Source organism: Homalodisca vitripennis, chromosome 7, assembly GCF_021130785.1.
Source record: "Homalodisca vitripennis isolate AUS2020 chromosome 7, UT_GWSS_2.1, whole genome shotgun sequence".
Classification (NCBI taxonomy): Eukaryota; Metazoa; Arthropoda; class Insecta; order Hemiptera; family Cicadellidae; genus Homalodisca; species Homalodisca vitripennis.
The window spans coordinates 45,063,307-45,075,904 of NC_060213.1; positions in this window are offsets into that span (position 1 = coordinate 45,063,307).

Consider the following 12,598-nt stretch of genomic DNA (forward strand, 5'->3'; position numbering starts at 1 on the left):
TGGACCTTTTTTGCATGTACCATAAGTACCTAAATACAGCACTATACGATATTCCATGCTTTCATTGTTAATTTTACTCCTTTTTAGGTCCTTACCCAGATTTTTTATAATGTTGAGTTTAGCCTAGGCCTATCCTCACTGATATAAGGTGTGGAATCCCTAACGTTTATCAATTCCTACAGACCTTCTCACTTTTTTTGTTAAATTATCAGGATCGCAATTCTCCTGAATTTTCTGAATCATTTACTAAAAAAGGTTTGTTTTATGCTCCACACTATCAAAAAGGCTTAGCGATAGCGTAAATGTTTTACACTAGACCACCAAATATTTGGTGCTAAGACATTCAAACTGTTTCAATATAATATTTGGATCTCATCAGGTGAGTCTAGAACACGGTTATCAGTGTTACCTTACGACAGCTCTCAGATTTTAAGAAATCTCAAGACGAAAATGCTAAATATTTTAACTAATCACTTTTCTCTTGCCACTAGAAAATTGTACTCTCAGTATAAGGCAATTTAGATGTAAATTGGACCGTGTTATTGACGTAATAAAATGCAAAGAAAATTTCCACTATCGGAATCACACTAATCATTAAACGATCGTGTTCACTCCTGTACTAAAGGTCCTGCTTGTCAAGCAATTAGATTTAGATTAGACCGTGTTGTCGCTAGTACTAGAGTCCCTAGACTAAACAAGGCCAATCTGTAAACACAATGAATCTGACTGTGATCAGCTCCTGTCCCGGATAACACCCCTCATTCTACGCTCGTGATTAACCCGTGACCTGGGGTTTCTCCTTGTCAAGTAAATGCAGTTAGATTTAAATTATACAATGTTTTCGGTAATAATACTGCTCCAATCATGTATTTTTACACACAGAAAACATTGCATTACATTTTTGTAATGTATAATAATGCATGAGATAAAAATTTACAATGGTTTTTATGGGAACTGAAACAGAATTCACGAATTAGAATTTAAGTGATTGTATAATTTCCATGTTTTTATTTATGCTAGTAAATAAACCACTATTGTGTACTCTCGGTTTACGGATGCTTTTAATAAAACCTTGAAATTTTTTTAACTGCATAGTGCAGTTTTAACGAAAAAATTTAAGCTAAATCAGAACTGGATGTTATATCTTCACAAAATAACTTAAAAAAGCATAAGCTTATGCAATAAAAATTACTAGTAATATTAAACAAATGCATCCGTCTGTTATGTTTTCATTATCCTAATCTTTTATCTAGACGGAAAGCCAGTTTGATTATTCAAGTCAATAAGAATTAACTTAACTGATTGGCACTATTCCAGTTGAGAAAGTTCTCCATAATTCAACTGGCAATGAAGTATTCAGTAATTGAAGTTCAGCGAGTAATTGTTCAGTTGAAATACTATTAAGGCATCTTTTGCTCAACTTATGCATAACATAACGAAAATTGCACGAATGTTGCACGATTTTTTTTTAATTTTAGATGGCTTGGAGTGGGGTTATTCAAATAATTAAATTATAAATTTAATAAAAGTGACAGGAGTTTTCAGACAACTATCATCGTTCAGGGATAAAAAATATTAACAATACCTTTCGAAATCTATAACATGATTCATCCTGAGAGAAATATCTACCTTATCACACAATTAAAATCTAGGTTTAAACAAGTAAATCTTACTATAACATTGTGACACGCATAAGTCAAGTATGCTGCCATTTTATGTGCCTACTGCGTGCATACTAAATCTAAAACATGCACTTTATTACACTAAATATGGTGCATTGGTAGGGCCGTTTAGTGTAGGCCTATTGTGGCCATTGTTATTTCATTTACTGTCCATAATTAAAGTTTAAACGAGTCTTATAAATAACAAGAATTTACTACGTAAATCGCAATAGAATGTTTTGGTGAATATAAGGAGTGTTATAGGGGTTTAGTACGGTTTACCGATAAGCCGATATTATACGTGATTCTTAAATACCTTAAACACCTACAAAAAGTATTTATGTAAGTAAAGAATTAACAATAAACTGTCATGAAATTACTATAAACATCTCAAGAGTAATTGTTGAATTAAATTAATTTGTAGGCATTTAAATGCACTAAGGCTGTGATTTTTGAAAATAACAATATCTAAAAATCGCGCATTCTACAGTGAAGTAGTAAAACTTTGTGTGCTACATTTTACCAAATTGTAATAAATAGATGGAGTTAAGACGAAAAAATATTGTAAAACTTTAAAAAAATTTTAGAATGTGACGTTGAAGCTAGAAATAGTAATTTTATTCTTACTAATTTTCTAAACACTCGGGATGACATCCAACGCTGAATATAAATTAAAGTTGAGTTAGGAAAGTATATATTCTACTATTTGTGATAATGTTTAATATGCCTTCAATATGATATCTGGGTGAGTGATTCACTCATTTCTAACATTTTCTGTCAGGTGTATTATAGAAAAACCATATACAGCCATTCAATTCACTAGGGTTGCCAAAAATGCAGACTTTAATGTATGAAAATGTTTATTTTTTATTTAAAAATATAGGTATCATAATTTTGGTTGTTGACATATTGTGTTACATAAAGAACATAATTATTCACATATTAAATTCATGCAACTATTATAATAAGTAATATTTAACTACAAGGCACAAACAGATTATTTAAAGTTACATAATATAAATAATTTGTCAGTAACACTACTTCTGAAATCTAATAACATCAAAATACTACCCTTTAAACTACCCTATGAACTTGAAATATAGAAAATAATACAAACTTCCGTATATAGTTTTATTCAAAATGAATACAATGTACTAATGATGTTATTCTTACAGGGTTTCATAGAAAAAGGAAGTAATCCATCAACTCAAATATTGGATAAACTTTCGCATTAGAACTCATTATTCTCGGTCCTGTTCAAATCCGACAAAAAGAACCTGTTTGCGATCCATTTACTTATTAATTTTTGTGGTATAGATTTTACATAACAATGCATTAAATTTAATATTAAACTCATTATTCCAGTTGTATTTATAAAATTCTACATAGTTTGAAGTGTAATTTAAACAGTGTTTAATAAAAAGAAAGTAGGTTTAAGCTATTATGTGTTCCACAACAGGTTTTACAGAGGCTCTGTAGAAAATTTACAATTATGTAGGCACGAACAATTTATGTAAAAATGTTAAGTGTCATACAACTCAGATTCTTTTGAAATTTATATAATCTGTAATTTATCGTTGCCATTATAGTTAACGATAAGCTTAAGACGTTTCAAAATGCTAAATTAAATCGTATGGAGGGACGTGCGCCCTTAAAGCCTGTAACGTTGCAATGCATGGAAGTGAAGTCCTTAGGCAACTTTATTATAGAGATATAGTGTGGACAGACAGACTCAAATGAAATATTACAAAGAGCCTCAATTGATAGGTTAGGTTATCGCTCAGCTAATATATTTAATACTTACTTGATAGTATTTACTATAGGGGTAAGTTATATTATTGTCTCTACATATAATGTATTGCAATTAAAACACTTTTTCTTGGCTTTTTATACGTCTGAACTATAATTATCTTCTGATAATACTTACCAGCACAACGATTGTAACTGCAGAGATAATTATTTCCAGTAGGTATTTGAGGTCATGGATTTCTCTTATACTAATCAATGTTTTTGGTGAACTTCGAGCACAAAATCAGAATATTTCAAACGCCTTCATGGCAGCATATCTGAATAACATCAACGAAAAGATTTAACACAACATAAAAACGCATACTTATAAAAATGTTGTAAGTTTTAAAGTTGGAATCATAATTCTAATTAACTTACTTCATAATTATACAAAAATCTGATTTATGTATAATTTGCTACGTGTATATATTGTTTACGTAATTTGAACGCAGAGATGATTTCTTAATACTTAAATAGGGAACTATGAAGCATCATTATAAAGAATTTCCATCCAAAATTATAACTTTTCGGACCTCTTAGCCGCAACGAAATTAAATGTTATAAGTTAAAAAAAAGCTTTATAGCTAATTATGTACTAGGAAACTTTTAGTATTTACAAAAAAAAAAACTGTAACTTTAATAATAGAAGGCAATAATATAATGTTTTTTCTTTCACTATTGATATTCATGTGATTAAGTAACAACATACGTCCATACTGGGAGTTTGTTGAAAGGTATATTTTTCAAAAGTAGAGAGAGTTTGCCTTTAAAATATCTGAAACATATTAATAATGTTTTATTTTTAGTGCTGTATTGTTTAAACGTTCTACATTATTTCTTCCATATACCTATATGCTTTTCTGCGTAAATATACAGTACGGTAATGGGTAGAGCAGTATTTTTGCCCACAGTTGTACCAGATGTGCAGATAAATGGGAAGAATACTTCACTTAGAGTATTTTTTTATATTCATAAAGAATATCCTTTAACAATTGTACAGGTTATTGTGTAAGCACTTTAATTGCTTATGAAATATAAGTCAGCTTAGAAAGACGTACAAGGCTGGCTGTATTGCTGCGATAAAAGAGAAACACCACAAATGTCCGAGTCGCCAATGATGATTTATCAACTCCTCCCTAATACCTTTATTTGCTGTTTTAGGTTATTTACCATACTTATAAAACTTTATGTATACATATTTAAATATGAGATAAATCTGTATTAATTATACGTGTACTGTGTAATTGTTGTGTACTTCTTTAGATATATAGATTAAACTTTAAACAATATCAATAATAATTACTAGCAACTTGAGTTAATGACGTTTTTGTAGTTATTAATAGATATAAAATTCTTTTATAAATAAAAATGGATTTTTTTATATTACCTACTTTTACATGTTTACAAGACTACACATTAGTATCAACCGGATGTTTTACTAAGTTTTATTACAATTGTGTTTTGTATGTTATTTAATTAAATACTTAACCATTTTATATATAGTGCACATTACCTTCCATACTACTCATATTACATTAGTGAAACATATTTAAATGTTACTTTCATATTATAGTGCAAACATATTTATATAAATATGAATATATAAATTTACTATAATGAATGAAACTAATGTGTTATTTGATGCATCAAGGTAGTTGAATATTCAATAAAGAACAAATTTAAATTTTTTAAGAACCTTTTGTAACTTCTCTGTCTTGAAAACCGTACACTATTTAAAATTAGGTGTTCTATTAAATTCAGAAAAATAATAACCTAATTGATAAAATGTGCATGAAAGTAGTTTAAAAGTGAGTTTTTTTGTTCAGATACTTTCTCTTTTACGCCAAACTGTCAGTTCCTTCTAGTTGTTATACAAAATTGATACTTGTCCGTAGCTAAAACTTTGAATTTACTTATGATGGAACATTATATGAAGCTACAATATTTTTTCCAACGGTTGTATTTATAAATCAGTTACTATATTATTACAAATTTCTGCGTTTATAAGATCATAAGTGGGCCAACTGGATCTATATGTATTTTTACGAGTATGAAAAACATGTCTTATTGTAATGAATATATTTACATTTCACATTTAAAGGTCTCAGTAATCTACTTTTGATAAAAAAGCATCTACTTCTGGCGCTAGTTATTTACTTCCTTTTCAATAGTAATTCAAGTGGCATAAATGATTTGGTTGCCCTAATAAAGAATTATACATATATGTAAGTCTCAAAAACCAACTTGGGTAAAAAACATGTATTTTTTTGGGCCTTAAATCTACATACGGTACGGCAGAAAATAATAAAATTTATTTCCTACTAAGTTCTATTTTCCTTTTCATCCTGTACTCTGGTTAAGAGGAAGAAGCCCGTTGAGGCAAGTTATTGTTTAATTATCTGTGTATTCTTTAGCCTACAGTAATAACGTCAAGAAACTTTTAAATAATCTAATTATTTGAGAATCTTTATAAGCAAAATTATATTGGAACACAAATGGTATAAATTACAAATAGGGAATCATAAAGAATATATAAAAAAATTTAAAGCCGTGTTTGTATTAGTTATCGCAACATTAATTATGAAAAAGTATTAATTGTGTATTACACTTACGTGACAGGCATTAAAATATTAATACATAAACGATATGATTTAGTCCCCATCATTGATTAAGGTAGTGATAATAAAACATCACAACACAACATATACATTCTAATAATATTATTCTATATTGTACTTTACAGCTAAACTGACATTGACCAAACATGTAACATCAAACTCTGACGAGCTCCATTAGTTCCGTAAATTGGATGAATGATAATTCCAATGGACTTTTGGTTTTCCTTATATCATTCCTGTGAAATGCAAGTGTTTATACAGGACACTTGGTGGATTTTTATCATGCGGATAACCCAGTGGATCCACTTCGAGTTTGAACACCCTGTTATTTTAGTAACTACCTGAATGTACCAGGGTAGTATACAAACTGTTTACTACATTTAATCAATTTGGTTATAAATATGAGTAATTCATTTATTTCTTTTTTCTTATACCATATATATATATATATATATATATATATATATATATATATATACACTTATTAAATAGGTACTATATATTTAATGTTTCTTTAAATTAAATTCGGCTTGTGGGCATTGATACAAAATTTTAACAAAAAGTAGTTGTCAGGTATTTGGGTCTTCCGATAATATGTTAGTTTGGATATTTAAACGCATATGTGACAAATACGGTCAAACACAAAATAATAGTAAGGGCGCTGTGTTGTGTTAATGGTAGTATTTTTCACCCGGCAAATGGGAGATCCGGGTTTGAGCCCAGCGGAGCAAGTAATTTTTGTGATTCAATGTTTTATTGAAATTATAATATATACTTTGATTTTATATAAATACGAATAAACCCCTTCAAGTGGTATTTTTCTTAGTGGCTTAATTTCGATGTAAGCAAAACGAATACTTTTTTTATATTATTGCATCTTGAATACTATCTTAACGAGTTCATGGTGTTTATTTCTAAAGTTACTGTATTCCCATATTTTATTTTCATTGCCTCATTCTTTACAAGTACGTTAATAGAATCTTAATATATTATACAAGAAAATTCTATGGTGGATGTTAATTGTAGTAGCAAACTGTGGTTACCGGTATCAGAGGAAAAATATAGTACTATTGTTGCTGGTCTTATTATAATTAAAAGGACGTTTTGGAAAAAAAATATTGACAAAATTATTTAAGAAGCTTGGGGTAAAAATATTTCAAAGAGTTAACAATCTGTAATGTTAAGATAATATTATAATATCTAATTATTCCTAAAATGTAATAACTTTCTGGATCAAAAAAGATGACGTATCTCATTACTCTCGGTTTTCTTCATTTTTAAACAAGTTATGCCATTTATTAAAAAAATACATATATTGACGAAAATATGCAACATAATTCTGCATATACTCTGAACCTATTTTATTTATGCAGCAAATTAGGAATAGAAATTTCATCAGAGATTATGGATAATTCTGTGACTATACTTTATGTTTTAATATTTAAATCAACGTTTAAACAGTGTTTATCTATGTAATTTGTCAAAAAATTTCAACAATATCTGTTTTATTCCAAGTTACATATAAAAAAATTGCAGAAAAAATTGAAAACATTCTTAGATAAAATACATCGTCATATATGATCTATTATAAAGAGGTTGGTCAGGTAGAGTAGTGTCATTCGGTGATAAAATTAATAATTAGTTTTAGTATGATAAAGTGCTGTATTCTACCACAAGTTACGTCTGTTATAGGTTTAGTCTCAGAAACATGCTTCCAAATATCATCTGGGTTTAGTAATTTTATTAAGAATACATGAATTGCAGTGGTGTTACATTCCACTCTCTTGAAAATGCGAATGTAAATACCGGAAAAATATGAAATAATAAAATTGTAACTAATGATAAAAATTTAAAATTCTAATAATGTTAACAAATAGTAAAAAATACAGTGCATAATTAAAATTCTCGTCAGTTATACTTGTTCTTCTTTTACCTCATTCATCAATAATCGAGAAATTAAAACTATATTGGGAGTGTAACTATATTTAAAATAAAAGCACATAGAGATGAGTTTAAAGTCAAAGGTTTAATTACTAGTGGAGTGTTCAGTGAAATATGACCTTGTTCAGTATAATTAAAAACGATATTGAAATGGTTAATCTTCTTTATTTTAATAACAATTTACAATCAATTACCATTAGCAACATAGTTTTATGCTTTGTTTGTACGAGTTACAGTTAATTGAGAATAGAGCTAAACGGTACTAAACCTGTGAATAAAACACGTCATATCCCAATTAAATTCCCAAATTAGAAGTGAGCTTCAAACAAACGATTCTACCTTTACCAATAATTTGAACGCAAAAATTCTAGAATTTTTCAAATATACTAGCATTTTTGTCGCTTAACCATATGAGATAAAATAAATGTCACTGGTCAGAAGTTTTAGTCCTTTTCATTCTTCACCAACTATAAGCAAGCAAATTTGAGTAAACTCTAATGGTTCTTCACATATCAGTCACCAGCAAAAGATATGAAAGGGGAAAATGTGCAAAATCTTGAAGAATATTTTCGAAGAGGTTTTAAAGTAACACTTTTTGGTTTTCATACTTAGAGAATTTTCAGCCTCCTCATGTACGCAACATTTCGCCAATCTATTTCTTCTACATGTATTTTGAAATTTGATTTGGGTGTGTGTGTGTGTGTGTGTGTGTGTGTGTGTGTGTGTGTGTGTGAGTGTCTGATGTGCGTGTAATAATCATTTAGACTGTATTTAATAATTAGAAAATAGGGTTTTAAGGGCAAAAAAACATAGCTTTTTTTCTTTGTCATAAAGATTACTAAATATGAAAAGTTAATGTTAGCTCATCGTTTAACAGAAACAACTATATTTTTAATTACAAAAAACCATCGTTTTTCTTATGTAAGAGGAGACGCTTCAAACTAAGTACGTTACTTATAAATTATTATTACAACATAAAGAGTTTCTATTCTAAAACAAAAGAGTATATGTTAAGTAAATTAAAATTTGACAGTGTTTCGGCATTTTCCTACACTATACTTGTTTACTTGCCAATGGCGCAGTGTAGTGGGTACGGCGGTTATCACAAGATAACCAGATCAAGCAACGCCGAGCGTGGCTGCTGCTTGGACAGGTGACCGCTGAGCGATCCTGTCCTTGCAAGCGGCCCGCCTGCCCGGCCATTGGTGGTGGTTCGGAAGTCACCTTTAAGCCGTTGGTCCCCAGGTTAAGTGTTAGAGAGGGCTTCTTAGCCCTAACTTCGCCTGGTAAAATAAGACATTCTTTATTTTACTTTTTACTTTACTTACTGTTGTGATGTGTCCAGTATGTATCGTACATTAAACATGTGTAGTGCAGTATATACACTGGGCTTCTTTATCAAAATTTAAAAGTGTATTGTTTAATTATTTGTATAATAAGTTTTTTTTAAATTCCGTGTAACTGCATATTTTTTTATTTCTTGGAAAATGTCTAACGTATTATTTTAGAGGGGTTATTAGCAAAGATACTCAATCGTTTTAAGTCTTAAAGTAACTAAAACTTAATGGGGATCAATGAGTAGATTTTTCTCAGATGTACACTTTACCCGAAATAGCATTGAGATGAAAGTATAACCTGGTATTTCACAATACACCACAAAAAACAATATAACATTAGTCTAACGGGAAACAAATAATTCCACCTTCAATACATATTGACGTAGGAGACCAGGTGTAAAGTACCGCAACTCATATTGTACCCCCGGTAATTGGTTCTGAGAACGGTCCTTTATAATGGTACGGTTATTGGAGTCTTAACACTACGTGAACTGAACAAACAGCTTTTCATATTCTAGTTGAATGCATCATACAGTGTCTGACCATTTTAAAACTATGCTGAAAATCGCACGTTTATGATTTATTGTACAACTGCTTTTTGCTTGAATTTCAAGCATGATATCTATTTGTCCTAATAAAAATTCGCTAACATGAAAAAATTTTAAAAAAAGAATCTCTTACAATATTGTATACATATAAATGAATAAAAATTCAGAGAATTTCTATCTGATATCACGGGTTACTACAACAGCATAAATTACTAATTCGAAAATGGAATCATTCTTCGACCTGGTTTCCCAATACGAAATATTAAGTTAGTATTCCACCATATTCACATAGCCTAGATATCGTCGGAATTAGGTTTGAGCAGAATTATTTATATTACCTCTTTTAACTTTTCACAACCCTTTTTAGTTTTTGGACCTTGATTGGGAATCAACAATATTAGATAGTTTATGATAAATAAACTCTAACTTTTTGTTCCATTTGTACCATAGTTATAATTATTATGCTGAATCGCGGTAAGAAGTAGGCTCCATTGTTAACTAGACGCGGTGCGTGGACATTGTTTGTTAGTTAGACCAGGAAATCAGCTGATCGAGATGTCATCGGTGGTACGTTCCCGAGCCGGTTGGCTTGAGAGAGGGGAACAGTCTTGGAGTGTCGATCACAGCGTACAGACGTCCAGTTGAGAAGCAGTAGTTCTTCCTCTAATCCTTACTTTTGGGATCTAGAGTAAATTATTTACCGGGTGTAATTTAAATCAAGTTTTTAAATTTTTTTTAGTGCGTAATAGTTTCCTTTCAGCCTCCATAGTCTTCAAAGTAGTAAGTCCCGTATCAGCGTTTAGTTAATATCTTTTATTTTATACTGTTGTGTTTAAATTTTAAAAGTTTGCCACATTACAGAGTCTGAGAATTAATTCAATTTTTGGAAGCATTGTAAATTAGATTTTGATCGTAAAGTTAATATCAGGTTTTGTGTTATTTTAATTTTGAATATTTTGAGAAGAGAACTTTTTATTTTATTTTGTTAATTTAAAACCATTTTGGAGAAGTATACATTTTTAGTTTAACTTTAATTTAGATCAGACTCTTAATTAGATTTGACCGATTGTGAGAAGTTTTTTGAAGAAAATCAAATCTAAAGTTTGTAAACTTTGTTAAATTTTTGGGTGAACTTTAAATCGGAATAAATTGAGTATTTCCGAAAAGTTGTTCTGATTTATAGAATATTAGCTCCAAAGTCAATTAATATATGTACTATAATGACGGTACACATTGGTCATAAAAGCGTATAATGTGAAAAACAAGAATAGTATAATTAAAGATAAATAAAAATAAACAAGTCTACAAACATGAAACGACCATTTAATTGAAATGAGAAATTATATTCCTATTTCACATGTTTCAATACTGTATTTATGTTTCTTACTAAAATATAGATAGAATTATAATGTCCCCAAGATTCTACACTTTCATTGAGCTCGATATAATACTGGGCTAAAATAGATGAACCATGAACTAAGCAGTTTGTAAGTGTATGCCACCACTGATGAAACCTCAATTCTAGAAGCACTCAATGAAAATAAACTTGTTTATTCGGTCACCTAACTATACATAGCTCGTAAAATATGTAAAAGTCTACTTGCATTGAAAATATCGCGAACTTAAAATATGTCTGAATTGACCTGGCAATTTATGATTAACGTGCTCCAATTGTGTGTGTGTATCACTTAAGTTTATGTTAAATTACTTTAAGGTTATTCTCTATAACAATAACATTAATTGTTTTAATGGGTAATAAGTACCGAAAAAGAACTGGTTACACCATGTGTGGTTGTTTTGAACTAATTTAAGAATCGATTAAAAAAGATTATAATGACATTTTCAAAGTATTATCAATACCATAAAAATCATGTATTTATTAGCTGAGTATGTTTCTTATTCTTTCGATTCATCACAAAACATAAAAGATATTTTCTTAGAAATCATCCTGTAAATAATGTTCATGTAGATAAAAATTACAAAGAAGGAGTTAAACACTCATTAATATAAATATCTAGATAAACTCCTCCGTTAAAAACATATTTCTCTTAATCTTGCTTTCTTGAAAGAGATACTACTCGACAGTTGTGTCGTCTCTTGTTGGAATTGAAATGTATCTTCTTTAGTATATGAATAACTACAGACGTCAAACTTAAACTCCTCGTAGTACACATCAGGCTTTATATACTCAAAATCCAAGATGTTCTACATTGTAAATTCTCATTTAAGTTTAGAAAACTAAATCAGATATTATTGTTATGAACGTTGAATATGTGACGATTGTTATATAATAATGTTATGATACTTAAAATTATTTAAATAATTATGAAACCCAAGTTTTCATAAGAGGCATTGAAATTTTGCATGTTTTCTACTTGGCTATGCAATTAACTCATATGCTGATTGCTGGCTTGAACTAATTACTAGATTTATCTAACGCTCAGCCAAATTTCTTAATACGACGGATTAATTCGATATTTTGTAAAATAAAATTGTAAAAGTAAGTTTAACATACCTTAGGACTCTTGTTCAATTTAATGTGAAAAAAATATTGTTCCCCTATTCGGAGGAGACAGTAGATATATCAGAATGGTACCTATCGAAAAAGGAAACGATTGAAAATTCCAACACTAAAGAGTGTATGCATCTAAACCAATTCAGATCGGCAGATAAGGTAGTAAGAGCCTACATAAACCTGGCACGCA